At 44.5% G+C, this 16,262-nt stretch overlaps 1 long non-coding RNA gene across 4 annotated transcripts; it reads left to right on the forward strand.

Moving 5' to 3' along the window:
- Positions 1–921: 921 nt before the first annotated feature.
- LOC123182475 (uncharacterized) lies at positions 922–4,739 on the forward strand. 4 transcript variants are annotated; one of them, XR_006492180.1, is made up of 6 exons: positions 922–1,410; positions 1,779–2,129; positions 2,834–2,933; positions 3,277–3,357; positions 4,115–4,158; positions 4,472–4,739. It is a non-coding gene; the product is annotated as an uncharacterized lncRNA (long non-coding RNA). The 4 variants fall into 4 exon arrangements; XR_006492177.1 differs by having other exon boundaries at positions 1,779–2,933; XR_006492178.1 differs by having other exon boundaries at positions 1,779–2,933; positions 4,475–4,739.
- Positions 4,740–16,262: the final 11,523 nt, after the last annotated feature.

A 16,262-nucleotide genomic window follows, 5' to 3' on the forward strand; every position in this document is an offset into this window, starting at 1 on the left:
TGACTGCCCTACTAAGTGGGCAACCTGGCTGCCACAGGCTGAGTTCTGGTACAATGCTACATATCATTCTTCTCTGGGGTGTACACCATATCAAGCTTTGTATGGCCATGCTCCTAACATAGGTCAGTTAGCAGGACATCCTGTGTCTCCACATCCAGATGTTAAGGCATGGATGACCACCCACACTGAACACACAGCTGCTCTGAAAGATCACTTGGCAAGGGCCCAGAGCAAGTACAAACATTTTGCAGACCAAAAGCGCTCAGACAAGGTGTTCATGCAAGGGGAGATGGTGTATTTGCGACTGCAACCGTATTCTCAAACGACTGTGGTAAACAGACCCTGTCACAAGCTCGCGCTCAAGTATTTTGGACCGTACAAAATTGTGGAGAAGATTGGGACTGCAGCTTACAAACTGGAACTGACGCAAGGAAGTCAAGTGCATCCGGTTTTTCATGTATCCCAATTGAAGGGCCATGTGCCAGATCACACTCCTGTGTTCACCACATTACCAGTACCGATGGATTTGTCAGCACCAGGTGTCATTCCTGAAGACATTCTCGATCGTCGCTTGGTCAAGAAGGGGAATGCAGCGCATTTGCAGATTTTAGTCAAATGGGCTACTGTACCTGCTGCATCCGCAACCTGGGAAGATTATGAGGTGCTCAAGGCTAGATTTCCGAGCGTACCAGCTTGGGGACAAGCTGGTTCTTCAGAGGCGGGTACTGTAAGCAGCGGCTCACAGGCGATCGGTGATGATGCAGTTCAGAACACAAGCGGCGCGTACAGAAGAGGCAAGGAGATTTAAATGGGACGATCCGTTGGGCCTAGGAGCTGTGGGCTCGGGTGATGAGCGTGTGGGCCGTGTAATAGACTTGCAATATATAAGTAAGCGTGTATGCCGTGACGGTCACTAACTTTGAAACGAAAGCATTCTAGCCTCTCGTTCTGTTCTTATCCTCCCCTGCTCTGTATCTCTCTCTCGTCTCCGATTCCCCCTGCTCCTCCATCTGCTACTCCGGCTCGTCGCCGTCGAAACCTGGCCGACCCTAGGTCGTGACAGATGCCGTCTCTGCCGGTCGACGACGGAGAAACGGCCGCAGCCGAGGAGGACGGCCATGGAGGGGAGGGCGCAGCCTCGATCCGGATGAGGGGAGCAGCGGCCGCACCCCTCTTCTTCCTGAGCAGCGGCCGGCGGCCTCGGCTTGGAGCTTCGCCCTCTTATTCGCGCGCGGTGCAGCGGTGACCTGAGGGCGAGTTCGAGGCACAGTGGTGGTTCCAGCACACGACGCAGGGGGATGCGGCGGTGCTTCCTTGCCTCATCCTTCCGGCGCCAGATGCACGCCCGACATTGCCATGGAGGCTCTGACCCCGACGCACCCTCCTGGTTCCTGGTTGCATCTCCCCCTGGTGAGCTCCTCCTTTCCTCAGTTCCTCCTAATTAATTTTCATTCTGCAATAGAGTTTGGTTGCCCGGGTCTCTTTTAACTTAATCCCCACAAATCCTCAGATTGCTATGTGCAAATTCTATTTTATCCATGCCTACATAGTGCACAACAGAACTCCTAGCAGGCTTGCAATCTCATGCGAACGGAAGATGTGTTTCTCTGTGGCTAGCACCTGCTCGATCAAATGCCTAGCCATTTCAATCGTTTAATATAGGAAATACAACGCGCACTGAAACAGGAGGCCATTCTGTGCAGCCTGTCCTCTTTAGTTCTAGGAATCCTATGGTAGAGGGTGGTGTAGTTCTAGAAATAACTTTCAGCCATTTGTAGTTTTTCAGGTTGTTGTGTGACAACTTTGCGGTGTGGAGCTGCGTGCAGACGGCGCTCAAGGCGGCCAACTCCGTCGTGGGGCTCGCCGGCATGGACGTCATCCTCTACGCGCTTTGGGTGCTCCGGGCCTGGTCCAAGCAGCACTCCGTCGTGGGGCTCGCCCAGTTGCTCACTGCTGGATTTGCTGTTTTACCCCCCATTTTTTTGCTGCCGCTCCGCATTACTCCGACTGAATTCGCGGCGAAATCTGTCGCTCGGCTAGCTGACGCACCCACCGCCGACCGAATTCCCACTGTACTGCCGGGGTAGCGCTGTCGCTGTCGTGCGTGGGGAAACCAGCACTGTACCAAGGTCAAGTGCACCGAGCTCATCCATTGTGGTTTAGATCAGCTTTTGCCTTTCCTTGAATGCTCTTGTTCATATTTATGCATGTTTCCTGATTCCCCTTTTCTCATCTGTGATGTGATGCTCATACGAAAAGGAAGAGTAAGAAGAAATCTATGAAAGATGATAAATTGGCAATAGAAGAACATGTAGGTGTAGAAGCTGGTTGATGCTGGCAATTGGACTCTTATCTCAGAGTAAATTAGCTTCAGATATCATAATAGTACACTGGTTCAGAAATCAGAATAACTACTATCTGGGTGCAACTTGCTGGCAGGGCAGTTAAATTAGATATCTCATTTTTCATTGTATCTTGCTTATTACTTTTACAAATTAGTGTTCAAGACAACCTTCTGTTGTTTCATTCCAGCAAGTAAGCTTACAGCCGAAGATAGTTTATCCAATCCAAATGGTGTAGGTCGAACAAAACTTATGGCTGGGGTAAAAATATTTGTGGTGATCAGCATCTTCCTCTCGCTTCGCTGTTAAGATGTCGACGCGGCGCTACGCACCGGATGATTTATACTACTACCATGTTTTTTATGTTGGGTCTGAGAAACTAGAGAATTCATGCCTCTTTGCCATGCCAAGGGTATTCTAGGGATTTCTTATGAATATACTGTATGTAATATGGGATGGCTATTTTGATTAAGTGATCAATTTTTATGCAGGTTTATCTACACTCTTCTCAGCCTGGGAATCATCATGTGCTTGCTGACCTGCTCGGGCCGCATCGCCGCTGAAGCTGCAAACAGCCCCTGACTGTCTTGTGTATCCTTGAAAGCGTCTCATACTAGGAGTTGCGTTAGCCTATTTAAGTGTGCTTACATGGCAGCTGCTACTGGTTTAACAAAATTCCTCAAAGCCTTTTGCGTTGTCACATAAAGACCAAACCTTGCATGCTTTTTTCCAGATATATCCATTTCAAAAATATAATGATATTTCAAAAAGAGGGTCATATCTCTAGCAGTTAAGTTTCGAACTGGAACTGTTAACTCCTAATAATAGTTTGCTGAAACCTTAAGTCCCAGTTATGTTCTTGGAGCTCTGTGACCTTAGATGTACTGTGTCTTGGTGATATGGACTATTTTGCCTTAACCTGCCATGTATGTAGCACGTGATCTTTGTATTCTTGCTTGTGATACTGGAAGCTGCAATCGCCGTCGATGTATTTCTGAATAGCTACTGGGAGGAGGTAAGGAACACTTCAGCTGCTATATACTTGCTATTTCTGTGTGTATTTTAGAACCAAAATAAGGTCTCTTTTGTCGCCAATTTTTTTGCTGGAATGGAAGTCGTCTTAAGAACAAAATGAAATTATGACTGGTCGAACCTGAGAAAGTTTACTTCTAAAATATATCCATATGTCGTCTTAAGAACAAAATGAAATTATGTCTGCTCGAACCTGAGAAAGTTTCCTTCTAAAAATATGCCCATATGTAGTTTGCATAGTATGGCCTTTTCTTTTCACGTAGTATGAGAAATACATGCAGTGCTCTACTTAAGATATTCTCTTCAAAATGACATCTCTAAAATTACTTGATCGCAGATCATTATTGAGACATGTTTGTTGCATATTTTTCCTTTTTATTTTTCACCCTTGCACCGAGTGGTTTATTTATCAGGTCTGTTTTATGTTATTTTCTCTATTCCAATATAAATATTCATTTTAAAGGTTTGCTTCCTGGTGTTCTAATTTGGGATTTCTTGCCCTACTTTTGGCAGTACCTCCATCAAAATTAGGAAGACGTTTTAGTAATGTTGTGTTTTTTGGGCCATGCTTGTGGATATACTCACTCCGTGCCTTTTAGAGATTCCATGCAATTTATAAATTATAATTTCAGTGATGTCTCATCCTTCTCATTTGCTGTCCAGGTTTTTCTTAGAGCAATGGTCTTATGATTCTGTTTGTATCTAATGCCATTTTCTATGTTTTTCTTACTTATTTTCAGGACAAATCCCACCAGACTTGGCTCTAATTGAAGTTATCATAAGAGTAAGTAATCAGCACTTGTTGTTCTGTTTTCTGATTCTATTGGGAACACTCAATATTTGCAGTGTAAGATCAAACTTTTGCTCGCAGAATATTGAATGTGCGCTAAAAAGTATGTAGATTTACTCATGAGGGCAGAATCCTGTGAATTTCTTTTGAATCGATTGCTCAATTAGGAATAATACATGATAGACATTTTATTTTATAACACCCGTGATGAGGACATGTGGTGCGTAAATTCTATTCATAAGTTTTGAGGTCATAAATTATATTCTCGCTGTCCAATTAAACAGAGTGTTATATGAATCTCCATCAGCAGATCCTTGCAGCGCAACACGCAGGGTGAACCAGATGGCATGGCGTTCAAACAAAGCCATATTTTTATTTAGTCTACTATATAATGTACTGCTATCACTATATGGCATAGAAGAACCCATATAAATCTGTTATCCTGGACTGCCAGTGGCTTGCTTTTTGGTGTATCAGTGTATTTTTGAACTGGATGAAGAAAACCTACCACCATATGTAATCGACTTGGTACTACGGTACCATTGTCTATGAGATGCATGTATTCTGGTTGCTCCTACCTCTTTCATTACAAAATATCAAATGTTGGATCAACCTGAGACAAGCAGCGCGCCCCAAAGTAGTATTATGTTGTTGTGGCTATGTGTAACACCCACGATGCGGCTATATCTCCCACCTGTCGAGGCACGACTTAGAGGCATAACCGCATTGTGGTTTTGTCACAAGAAGGGTCATCTTCACACAATCTCATGTAATGAACAAGAATGGGATAAAGAGTTGGCTTACAATCGCCACTTCACACAATACATAAATAAATCATACATCAATTAGAGTACACACATAGGTCCGACTACGGAACCGAAATAAAAGAAGACAACCCTAAATGCTAGATCTCCGATCGTCCCAACTGGGCTCCACTACTGATCAACAGGAAAAGAAACATAGTAACGACCAAGTTCTTCGTCGAACTCCCACTTGAGCTCGGTTGCATCACCTGCACTGGTATCCTCGACACCTGCAACTGTTGGAAGTATCTGGTGAGTCACGAGGACTCAGCAATCTCACACCCGCGAGATCAAGACTATTTAAGCTTATGGGTAGGAAAGGGTAGTGAGGTGGAGCTGCAGCAAGCACTAGCATATATGGTGGCTAACATACGCAAATAAGAGCGAGAAGAGGAGCAACGGAACGGTCGTCAACTAGTAATGATCAAGAAGTGATCCTGAACTCCTACTTACGTAAACATAACCCAAAAGCCGTGTTCACTTCCCGGACTCCGCCGAAAAGAGACCATCACGGCTACACACGCGGTTGGTGCGTTTAGTTAAGTCGAGTGTCAAGTTCTCTACAACCGGATATTAACAAATTCCCATCTGCCACATAACCGCGGGCACGGCTTTCGAAAGATAATACCCTGCAGGGGTGTCCTAACTTAGCCCATTATAAGCTCTCACGGTCAACGAAGGATAATCCTTCTCCCGGGAAGACCCGGTCAGTCTCGGAATCCCGGTTTACTAGACATTTCGACAATGGTAAAACAAGACCAGCAAAGCCGCCCGAATGTGCCGACAAATCCCGATAGGAGCTGCACATATCTCGTTCTCAGGGCACACCGGATGAGCAAGACGTCGGGTTGGCATAGTTCCTGGTTGCCTAGGGGGCGCCGGACATCGCTCGGTTTAGACCAGCACTCGAAGGAGCACTGGCCCGGGGGGTAAATAAAGATGACCCTTGAGTCTGCAAAACCCAAGGGAAAAAGGCTTAGGTGGCAAATGTTAAAACCAAGGTTGGGCCTTGCTGGAGGAGTTTTATTCAAAGCGAACTGTCAAGGGGGTCCCATAAATCACCCAACCGCGTTAGGAACGCAAAATCAAGGAACATAACACCGGTATGACGGAAACTAGGGCGGCAAGAGTGGAACAAAACACCAGGCCTAAGGCCGAGCCTTCCACCCTTTACCAAGTATATAGATGCATTAATTAAATAAGAGATATTGTGATATCCCAACATAAACATGTTCCAACATGGAACAAACTTCATCTTCACCTGCAACTAGCAACGCTATAAGAGGGGCTGAGCAAAAGCGGTAACGTAGCCAAACAACGGTTTGCTAGGAAAGATGGGTTAGAGGCTTGACATGGCAATATGGGAGGCATGATATAACAAGTGGTAGGTAGCGCGGCATAGCAATAGAACGAACAACTAGCAAGCAAAGATAGAAGTGATTTCGAGGGTATGGTCATCTTGCCTGAGATCCCGCTAGGAAGAAGAACGAGTCCATGAAGAAGACAAACGGACGGAGTCGAACGAATCCTCACAACTCCGGAATGAAACCGAAGCTAACGAGAGAAGCAACCCGGAAAGAAACAAACAACATAGTAAACAACCATCACATAAACATGGCATGATGCGCAACCAAGTATGATGCATGTCCGGTTTAAAGAGGCATGGCATGGCAAAGTGCACAAACAATACTACAAATTAAGTGGAGCTCAATATGCAACGAGTTGCATATTGACGAAACGCCACATCAATTGTTTAGTTCTCTCTCGGTTATGTACCCAACAATATTAAATGTTGATTAACATGGTAAGAGGTGAAGCATAAGTAAACTAACTATTTAGGCAAGTTTAAATGAGGCCGGAACAACAAATAACAATTCCGGAAAATCCTCATACGCAACAGCAATTTAAAGCAAACAACAATTTTAAACATATTAAATGTTGTTATCATGATGCGGATGACATATGCAAGTTTTAAGCAATTTTATGGAAATGTTGACATGAGCATGATACGAGTTATTTGTCATCGTGGCGGAAAGAAAGGGGTGCCACGGCAACGAATCCGAAAATGATGCCACGGCATCATATCGGTTCCGGTAGCTCATGGAGATACCGGTGCAAAAGGAAGCGTGGCGTGAGCGTGTTATGCAAGATGGTGGGGTGATCCCGGCAACCGGGTTCCCATGGGTCGATGCCATGGCAACGGGAACATGCAAGAAACACGTCAGGCACGTTGCAAACGCGAGCATTTCATGCAACATATGCATTCGTCCACGGGCGGTCGTTCTCGGCGGTATACCTTCGAAGCATACGTTTCGGGGCGGACGGGTTCGAAGTGGAAGTAGTTGTTCACGGGTCGTCGTGGGAAGTGGTGGCACACGTGGCGGCGTAGTGGAAGTAGATGTACATGGTAGCGACGGTAGTCGAACTTGACGAACCGGAGGGGTACACTTAAGTCGTCGTGGGAACTTGATGAATCCGAGGTCTTCGGGGTCGACGTTAGTTGTACGTTTCATAGTGGAACTTGACGGATCCGAGGACTCCGGCGTAGTGGTACACGCCCGTAGATGAACTTGACGGGTGGTCGTCATCCTGGTACTTGGCGTCCTCTTGGTCTCGACAGAGATGAAACGGAACGCAACGGTTGTGGTACATGGCGTCCAGGGCTTCGCGGGTCATCAACCTGTACTTGGTGTTCGGTGCGGTGGTCGTTCGGGCGCCGTATGTCGTGGTACTTGGCGGTCTTGATGATTCCAAGGGTCTCGGTGGAGGCCATGGCACTCCCTGATGGCACCGAGGTGGTCTAGCAGCAGCAGCAAGGGCGTCTACGAGGGAGAAGGGACGCGCACAGCAGAGGCCAGCGGCGGCGCACGTCCATGGCCCACGCGAGGACGAGCAGGACGTCGAGGAGGGCAGCAGAGGCGACGGGCGAGGCCGAGACGAGGTTGACGACGGCCGGGACGGAGGGTAGCGTGCGGCGGACGGAGCAGCTCTGGCAGTGGCGCTCGGGCTGCGAGAGGCGGGCGTTGGTCGTGGTTGCCGGCGATGGAGGAGGAGCAGAGGACAGGCGAAGCAGAGGAGGCAGTGGCGGACGCGGGCGGCAGTGCAATCCGGTAGCAGGGCTCGCCGGATCAAGGACGCGCGGGGGGGGGGGGGGAGCTCCTGGAGGCTGGCGGCGCTGGGGAATCGGGACGAGGGCGCGACGCTCCTGTTGGGCGCGGAGGACGACGGCTGCAGGCGCGGGGTCTCGCTCCTCAAGGAAGAAGGAGGGGATCGAGGGAGAGGGGCGCTGTGGGAAGATGGGGTGAGATCGAGAGGGGGGGGGGATCGAGCAGGGCTCTCCTGGCTCGATGCATGCGTGTGTGGGTGGCGGCGGAGGGGAACGAGAGGGGTTGAGGGGTCAAGCGGCTAGGGTTAGGAGGGTTAGGTGGGCCGGCGCTGGTTGGTTAGGCCCAAGAGGCCGGCTGGGCTGCAAGGCTGCGCTCTCTCTCTCCCCCTCATATTTCTTTTAATAGAAAAGAAATTAGAGAGAAGAAAAGAAAGAGAGGGTTAGGAAAAGAAGTTGGACATGGGGATTATTTTTCCGGACTCACAAAAATGTGCTTGTTCCGAGAAAATAGAAAAGGCCATGATTAAAAGATTTAAATTCAAACTCATTTGAATTTAATTCAAATGGTTTGAATAAGTTCAAGGTATTGAGGAGTCCAAAAATGTTGGGAATTTAGGAAGAGCCTCTATAAATGGGAAAAGAATTATTGGCAAGGTTAGAGAGATCGACTCAAAGCAGAAAAGGCATAGGATTAATTTTGCACGTGTGTTATGGTGATTCCCAAAGAATGGAATACTTTGTTATAGCTCCCTAATAATATTGGGAGGATATGTTATAAAGAGAAAACACCATGTGAATTCCCTGGATTTAAATGGATCAAAGATCCATACAATTTATTTATCTGAGTTTTTTTAAAAAGGTTGCATGATGACATGATGCAATGCAAGAGATGCAACAAACAAAACAAATCACACGACGAAACTCAGAGCATCTGGAAGTCTTCTGAAGCATCGGTCTCGGGGCGTTACACTATGTCACCGATGCATAATTTTATATATGTGTGCTCGAACATAGGGTTGGACAGGGAAAACTCCCTATATTGGATACAATTATGTTATCTATAAAAGCAATTTCATGCTTTCATGCATTAAAATGATCTATTCTTGGCAACTATTCTTGCAACAATATGTACTTTGTTTACTTGAGCCACGCACTGCGTGCCAATGCGTGTTTTAGATTGATAAACACGCATTCTGTTATATCCGGGTGGGATATGACTATACCCGGCAGCACCGCTGTCGGATGCGGCAAGCCGCATTTCCTACCTAGTTCACTTAAAAGCAATGCGTTGTCACTGCCCATACGTATACGGAGTAGAAGAAATTGATCGACAAGCAAGACGCACATACTGATGGAAAACCAACTGAAATTATTCCTCATGGCAACGCACTAAACGATTTTTCTTTTCCAACTGAAACACATTAAAATGAAAATGTAGGTGATCATGCACACATCACATTACATCCAATTGACCTTACTTTTTCTTTTTTGTGAAAATTTGGCACACCAACTACTGATCAGGAGAATTCTTTTCAAGGGTATAGATCAGGAGATTTGATACATCAACTTGTGCATGAGCGGGCAATAAGAGCATCTCCAACGGGGTGCCGCAAAACAGAACTAGTATTCATCCGCGGACTCGTTCGTGGACATGAATGCGGAAGCCGGTCATCCAACCTCATACCTCCAGTATCCGTCTTTATTAAAAAAAATTGTCAAGCCGCTTTGCGTGTAAAATAGAAGCCACTTTACACTAAATAGAAATCACTTTCCATCAAACTGAAACCAGTTTTAGCCAAATAGTAGCTGCTTTTCACCGACGCCACAATGCCAGATGATCTAGATATTATAGATAGCCATGCTCTTAAAAATAAAAATGTCATGCTACATACATACAAAGGTGCCATAAACATTATATAAAAATCGTTAATGTTAGGGCGACCCAGATGACCTACGAGCCCATTGTACTTATAATGGCAAGTTAAGAAGATTTTGGTTTCTGAAAAAGCATGGCAAAAATAATAACAAAAACTTTTCCAATGCTCAAATGGAAAATTTCAAAAAAAAAATTGCTATTTCTCTACAAGCGCACAAATTCATTTTTTTTGTTCACATGGCAATTTTTGTAGTGCTCGCATGGCATTCATGAACAAAAATTCTCTATAACACATGACAATTCTCGAAACACCCGTACTATTTTTACACCATGGCAACTATTTTTTCTATGACTTTGCTTGTAAAACTAGATAGTGGACCAAGGCAACTTCAAAATTTTCTGTTATCTTTTCATGTGATGAAAAATTCACTTCCCTATTTTTTCTAAACTGATGGCAACTAATGACATAGCAAAATTCGTAAATTTTGTACAATAAATTTTACATGCCAGGTTCCAAAAAAATCGTTTGTGATGTTAACCACAAATAAAAATGACATGGCCAATAAAATAAAATTTCCATGGTCAGATATAATAAATTTGTTTCAACAATGGCCATTTTATAGAAAACACAATTTGTTTCCACAATGGCCATTTGTTATGAAACACAATTTGTTTCGAGAATTGCCATGAGACAGCTATAAATTTGTTTCAAGAATTGTCATGATTTAGAAAAAAGAATTCGTAAATTGCCGTGTGACAAATACAATTTTTCATAAAATTCGCCATGTGTTGGGGAACATAATTTTCTGAATTTTCTGTGCGACCAATAGAAATTTCTTTCAAACTTGCCATGTTCAAGAGGAAAAAACATTCGCTCACGAATGCCATTGACCACTACAAGGCGTTTAAAAAAAAGGCCAAGGTAGATACAGCTCGGTAGCGTACACATCACTACTATGCTTCAGATGCCATCTTCAGAGCCCCATGTTGTCATTCCAGTAAGGTGAACCTGAACCTAACTGAACTGGACTGAACCTAAATAGAGAAAAACGTGAGTATGCTCACATTTTGACAGTACTACTACGCTTCACATTGCAGTCAGCACTAAGAACATGATAAGAGAAAGATGAGGAGAGGAAGTGTTGGAATATTAGGCAAGTTCATGATTAATTCTAGTAAATAATTCATGACTAGAAGAGATACTAGCATGCAAAAATCTAGCAAACTAGAAGAACAGCAAGACATGCATAACAGCAGCAAACACGTAACAATAGCTGTAGAAACAGACATGAACAGAGGATGTTGGACGTACTGATCGTTAGCTATTATGGGTGCGACAGGGTTGATGACGATGTTGGCAACGATCTGCTGCTGACGGCGATGAATACGACGATGAGTAGCACCGCCTGACTTGGACGGAAGACGACCCGTGATGACGAATTTGAGCAGTCGCGCACAGCGCTTCCCAAAAACCTAATTCGTCCTCTCCCGGTGCAGGATCGCAAAGACGAACGGTTCCGGAGACCTGCTCTCCCACGCGCCGATGCACGCCGGCGTTTGGGATGGAGTAGACTACGATGGCGGCGCAAGTTGTGAGATGAGGCAAAACCCTAGGTGTTTTTCGGTGTGTCTCTGGCCGCAGCCGGTAGCTGTATATATATTAGGACCAGAGGCGGTATTGTGTCGCGACCACAATCCCAAACCGACTCGGTTTCTAATTCGTATACTTACCGGACAAGAAATCAAAAACTTGTCTGCCAAGACATAAAAATAAAACCGCCACGCCACGCCACGCCACGCCCCGGCCCGGCCCGGCGAGCGAGCGCGCGCGTGTGGTTTTCCCTTTCTCTTCTCACACACCACTTAGAGTGGTGGAGAGAACCCACTATATAAAGAGGTCCAACTCTTCTTCAACTTTCAAGGTGGGACTAAACTTAGCACCACCACTTGCCATTTTACACATGGGCTTTGAGATTTCAGAAATTGCTATGGGCCTAGCCCATTAATTCTAACAATCCCCCACCAGATCTCAAATACCCATTTAGAGATTTGCCTTCTCTCACCACTTGTTTAATATACCAGTGTTTCAGCAGAGACTGTTAAGTTGAACTTCTGCCTAGAACTTTAAGCTACATCCATTCACAACTTGACAATGGACTATGCCTTGAATTGCTAGTTTTGTGTGAACAGGTTTCACTCAAAGTCTTAACCAGTACCTGACCGCCAGTAGGCTACCCCGCGGTTTGGAGCTTATACGTCATACTCCCTGGTCTCTTCGTGAGCTTACTAGAGATCACCCAAATCTCATAGACTGCGACGTTTACAGTCAGAACTCATATAGGTGTGTTCTTTCAAGACTGCTCTGTAGGACAGCATCTTTGCTAATTATAGCCAATAGAACCACATTAAGGCATGTTGCCAACCTGCCTTACAGATCTGAGCCTTACAGCTCTGAGAGTTTTGCATCTTCACTTGGAGACGATCATAAGTTATTACTCTCCTCAGTTAACCAATAGCTTGTTCTTCCCAGATCCTAATTCACGGGATCTCCGATCATAAAGGTTGGGTTACTACTATGGTGTAACATCTATGGGTCTCATACCCATCTCCCTCGATGCAATATCTATCACATTTCGTGATAGTCCCTTTGTAAAGGGATCTGCCAGGTTTTTGTCTGTTTGTATATACGTAACAGTTATTACTCCGGAGTTTCTCAACTTCCTGACAGACTTCAAACGTCTTTTCACGTGTCTTGATGACTTTGCATTATCTTTAGAATTGTTCACTTTAGCGATAACCGTTTGGTTATCACAATTCATAAGAATAGCCGGTACAGGTTTTTCAACAACCGGCAAGTCCATCAAGAGCTCACGCAGCCATTCTGCCTCAACAGTAGCTGTGTCCAAAGCAGTTAATTCTGCTTCCATAGTTGACCTCGTCAATATGGTTTGCTTGCAAGACCTCCATGACACTGCGCCACCACCATGAGTAAATACATACCCCCTTGTTGCGTAAAGTACATCAACATCGGAGATCCAATTTGAATCACTATATCCTTCTAGCACAGCAGGATGCCCTGAATAAGTAATTCCGTAACTCATAGTACCTCTCAGATAGCGTAAGACCCTTTCTAGTGCATGCCAATGATCATCACCCGGGTTGGACATGAACCTACTCAGTTTGCTCACAAAAAAAGAGATATCTGGTCTTGTAGCGCTAGCTAAGTACATGAGTGAACCGACAATTTGAGAGTATCTTAATTGATCTCTCGTTTCTTTCTTGTTCTTTCTGAGTGTCACGCTGGGATCATAAGGTGTTGGAGAAGGCTTGCTATCCATAAAACCGAATCGGTTCAAGACCTTCTCAACATAGTGAGATTGCGTTAATGTAATCCCACTCTCATCCTTAATAAGTTTGATGTTTAGAATTACATCGGCTTCTCCCAGATCTTTCATGTCAAAACTTTTTGATAGAAAAGACTTGACCTCATTAACTGCATTAATGTTTGTACCAAAGATCAGTATGTCGTCCACATACAAACATAATATGACACTATTGCCCCCACCATTGCGATAGTAAACACACCTATCAGCCTCGTTAATGACAAATCCTGCAGAAGTCAGAGTTCTTTCAAACTTCTCATGCCATTGCTTAGGTGCCTGTTTCAGACCATACAAAGATTTTAACAACTTGCACACCTTTCTCTCTTCACCCTTTACCACAAACCCGTCAGGATGATCCATATAGATCTCCTCTTCCAACTCTCCATTGAGAAAAGCTGTCTTTACATCCATTTGATGAATGATAAGACCATAAGAGGCAGCCAAGGAAATTAACACTCGAATGGTGGTCATTCTAGCAACGGGTGAATAGGTGTCAAAGTAATCTTCGCCTTCTTTCTGAGTGTAGCCCTTAGCCACTAGCCGCGCCTTGTACTTATCAATAGTACCATCAGGCTTTAGCTTCTTTTTGAACACCCACTTACAGCCCACAGGTTTACAACCATATGGTCTATCAGTTAGTTCCCAAGTTCCATTAGAAAGAATTGAGTCCATCTCATTATGAACAGCTTCTTTCCAATCATCTACATCCGGAGATGCATATGCTTCTGCAATCGTCTTGGGTGTGTCGTCCACAAGATATACAATGAAATCATCACCAAAGGATTTTGCAATCCTTTGTCTCTTGTTCCTTCTAGGAACTTCATTGTTATCCTTCTCAAGGACTTCCTCATGTGATTGTTCGAAATATTCATCAGTTGTACTAGATTCAGGAATTATCTCAGAAGAAAATCTAGCAATGCTATGCATATCTTTCATAGGAAATATGTTCTCAAAAAATGTTGCATCACGAGATTCCATTATAGTATCAACATGCATATCAGGTACTTCAGATTTTACCACTAAAAACCTATAAGCAATGCTCCGTTGAGCATACCCTAGAAAGACACAATCCACTGTCTTTGGTCCAAGTTTGCGTTTCTTAGGAATAGGAATATTGACCTTTGCCAAACATCCCCAAGTGCGCAAATAAGAAAGTGATGGTTTTCTCCCAACCCACTCCTCATAAGGGGTTTTCTCTTTATTATTGTTGGGAACTCTATTCAGGACATGACATGAAGTCAATAGAGCCTCCCCCCACCATGCCTTAGATAAACCAGCAATGTCTAACATGGCATTCACCAAGTCAGTCAATGTGCGATTTTTCCTCTCGGCCACTCCATTTGATTGAGGTGAATAGGGAGGCGTCCTCTCATGAATAATACCATGTTCCTCACAAAATTCATCAAAAACTTTTGGAAAATACTCTCCACCACGATCGGACCTAAGACGCTTGATCTTTCTCTCTAGTTGATTTTCAACTTCAGCTTTATAGATTTTAAAGTAGTCTAATGCTTCATCTTTAGTCTGCAACAAATAAACATAGCAAAATCTAGTCGCATCATCAATCAAAGTCATGAAATATCTCTTTCCACCTTTTGTCAACACACCATTCATCTCACAAAGATCAGAATGTATGAGTTCTAGAGGTGCCAAGTTTCTCTCCTCGGCAGCCTTATGAGGCTTTCGAGGTTGCTTAGATTGCACACAACTATGGCACTTAGAACCTTTGGCAACTGTGAAGTTCGGAATTAAACTCATGCTGGATAGCCGAGACATTAAACCAAAATTAATATGACATAAACGAGAGTGCCAAATACTTGCATCATCATTAGCACTAGCACAAATTTGGTTTATTGACTTATTACAAAAATTTGAAAGAGAAAAGCGGAACAAGCCTCCGCACTCATAGCCTTTTCCTATAAATTGTCCAAATCTTGACACGATTACTTTATTGGACTCTAAAACTACCTTAAATCCATCTCGACATAGAAGGGAGCCGCTAACTAGATTCTTGTTCATAGTAGGGACATGCTGCACGTTCCTTAGTTGCACGATCTTTCCCGAAGTAAACTTCAGATCCACCGTGCCAATGCCACGAACAGAAGCATGTGACCCATTCCCCATTAGGACGGAAGAATCCCTTGCGACCTGATAAGAAGTAAACAGGGAGATGTCAGCACACACATGAACGTTAGCACCCGAATCAATCCACCACGAAGATGATTGAAATACTGAAAGCACAATAGGTAAATTACCATACCCATCAGTATTGCTAGCGGTCACCATGTTGACAGTCTTGGAGCTTGTTTTCCCTCTGCGGTCTGCACGTTCAGGGCATTCCTTGGAAAAGTGTCCAGGCTTCCCACAGGCGTAGCACTCTAGCTCAGCCTTGTTGAACTTCTTCTTCTTGAAGGTAGTAGTCTTGGTAGGCTTGTTGAAAACAGGTTTGTTCTTCCCTTTGTTCTTGTTCTGTGGGTACCTCTGCACCATGTTAGCAGTAGGCTGAACCTCACCTCCTTTTTCAGTAGTATCTTTAGCCCGAGCTTTTTCCTCAACATCAAGAGATGCAATCAGATTTTCAACTGATATCTCCTGTCTCTTATGCTTCAGAGTTGTGGCGAAATTCCTCCATGAAGGAGGCAACTTTGCAATCATGCACCCAGCCACGAATTTGTCGGGTAGAACACATTTAAGGAGTTCAAGTTCCTTCACAATGCACTGTATCTCATGAGCTTGTTCAACCACAGAACGGTTATTCACCATCTTGTAGTCATGAAAACTCTCCATGATGTACAGTTCACTGCCTGCATCTGTTGCACCGAATTTTGCATTCAGTGCATCCCACAGAATCTTTCCGTCATTTATGTGCATGTACACATCACACAGACGGTCAGCAAGAACACTCAGAATGCATCCCACAAACATAGTAT

The sequence above is a fragment of the Triticum aestivum genome, chromosome 1D, assembly GCF_018294505.1.
Source record: "Triticum aestivum cultivar Chinese Spring chromosome 1D, IWGSC CS RefSeq v2.1, whole genome shotgun sequence".
NCBI classification, from domain to species: domain Eukaryota; kingdom Viridiplantae; phylum Streptophyta; class Magnoliopsida; order Poales; family Poaceae; genus Triticum; species Triticum aestivum.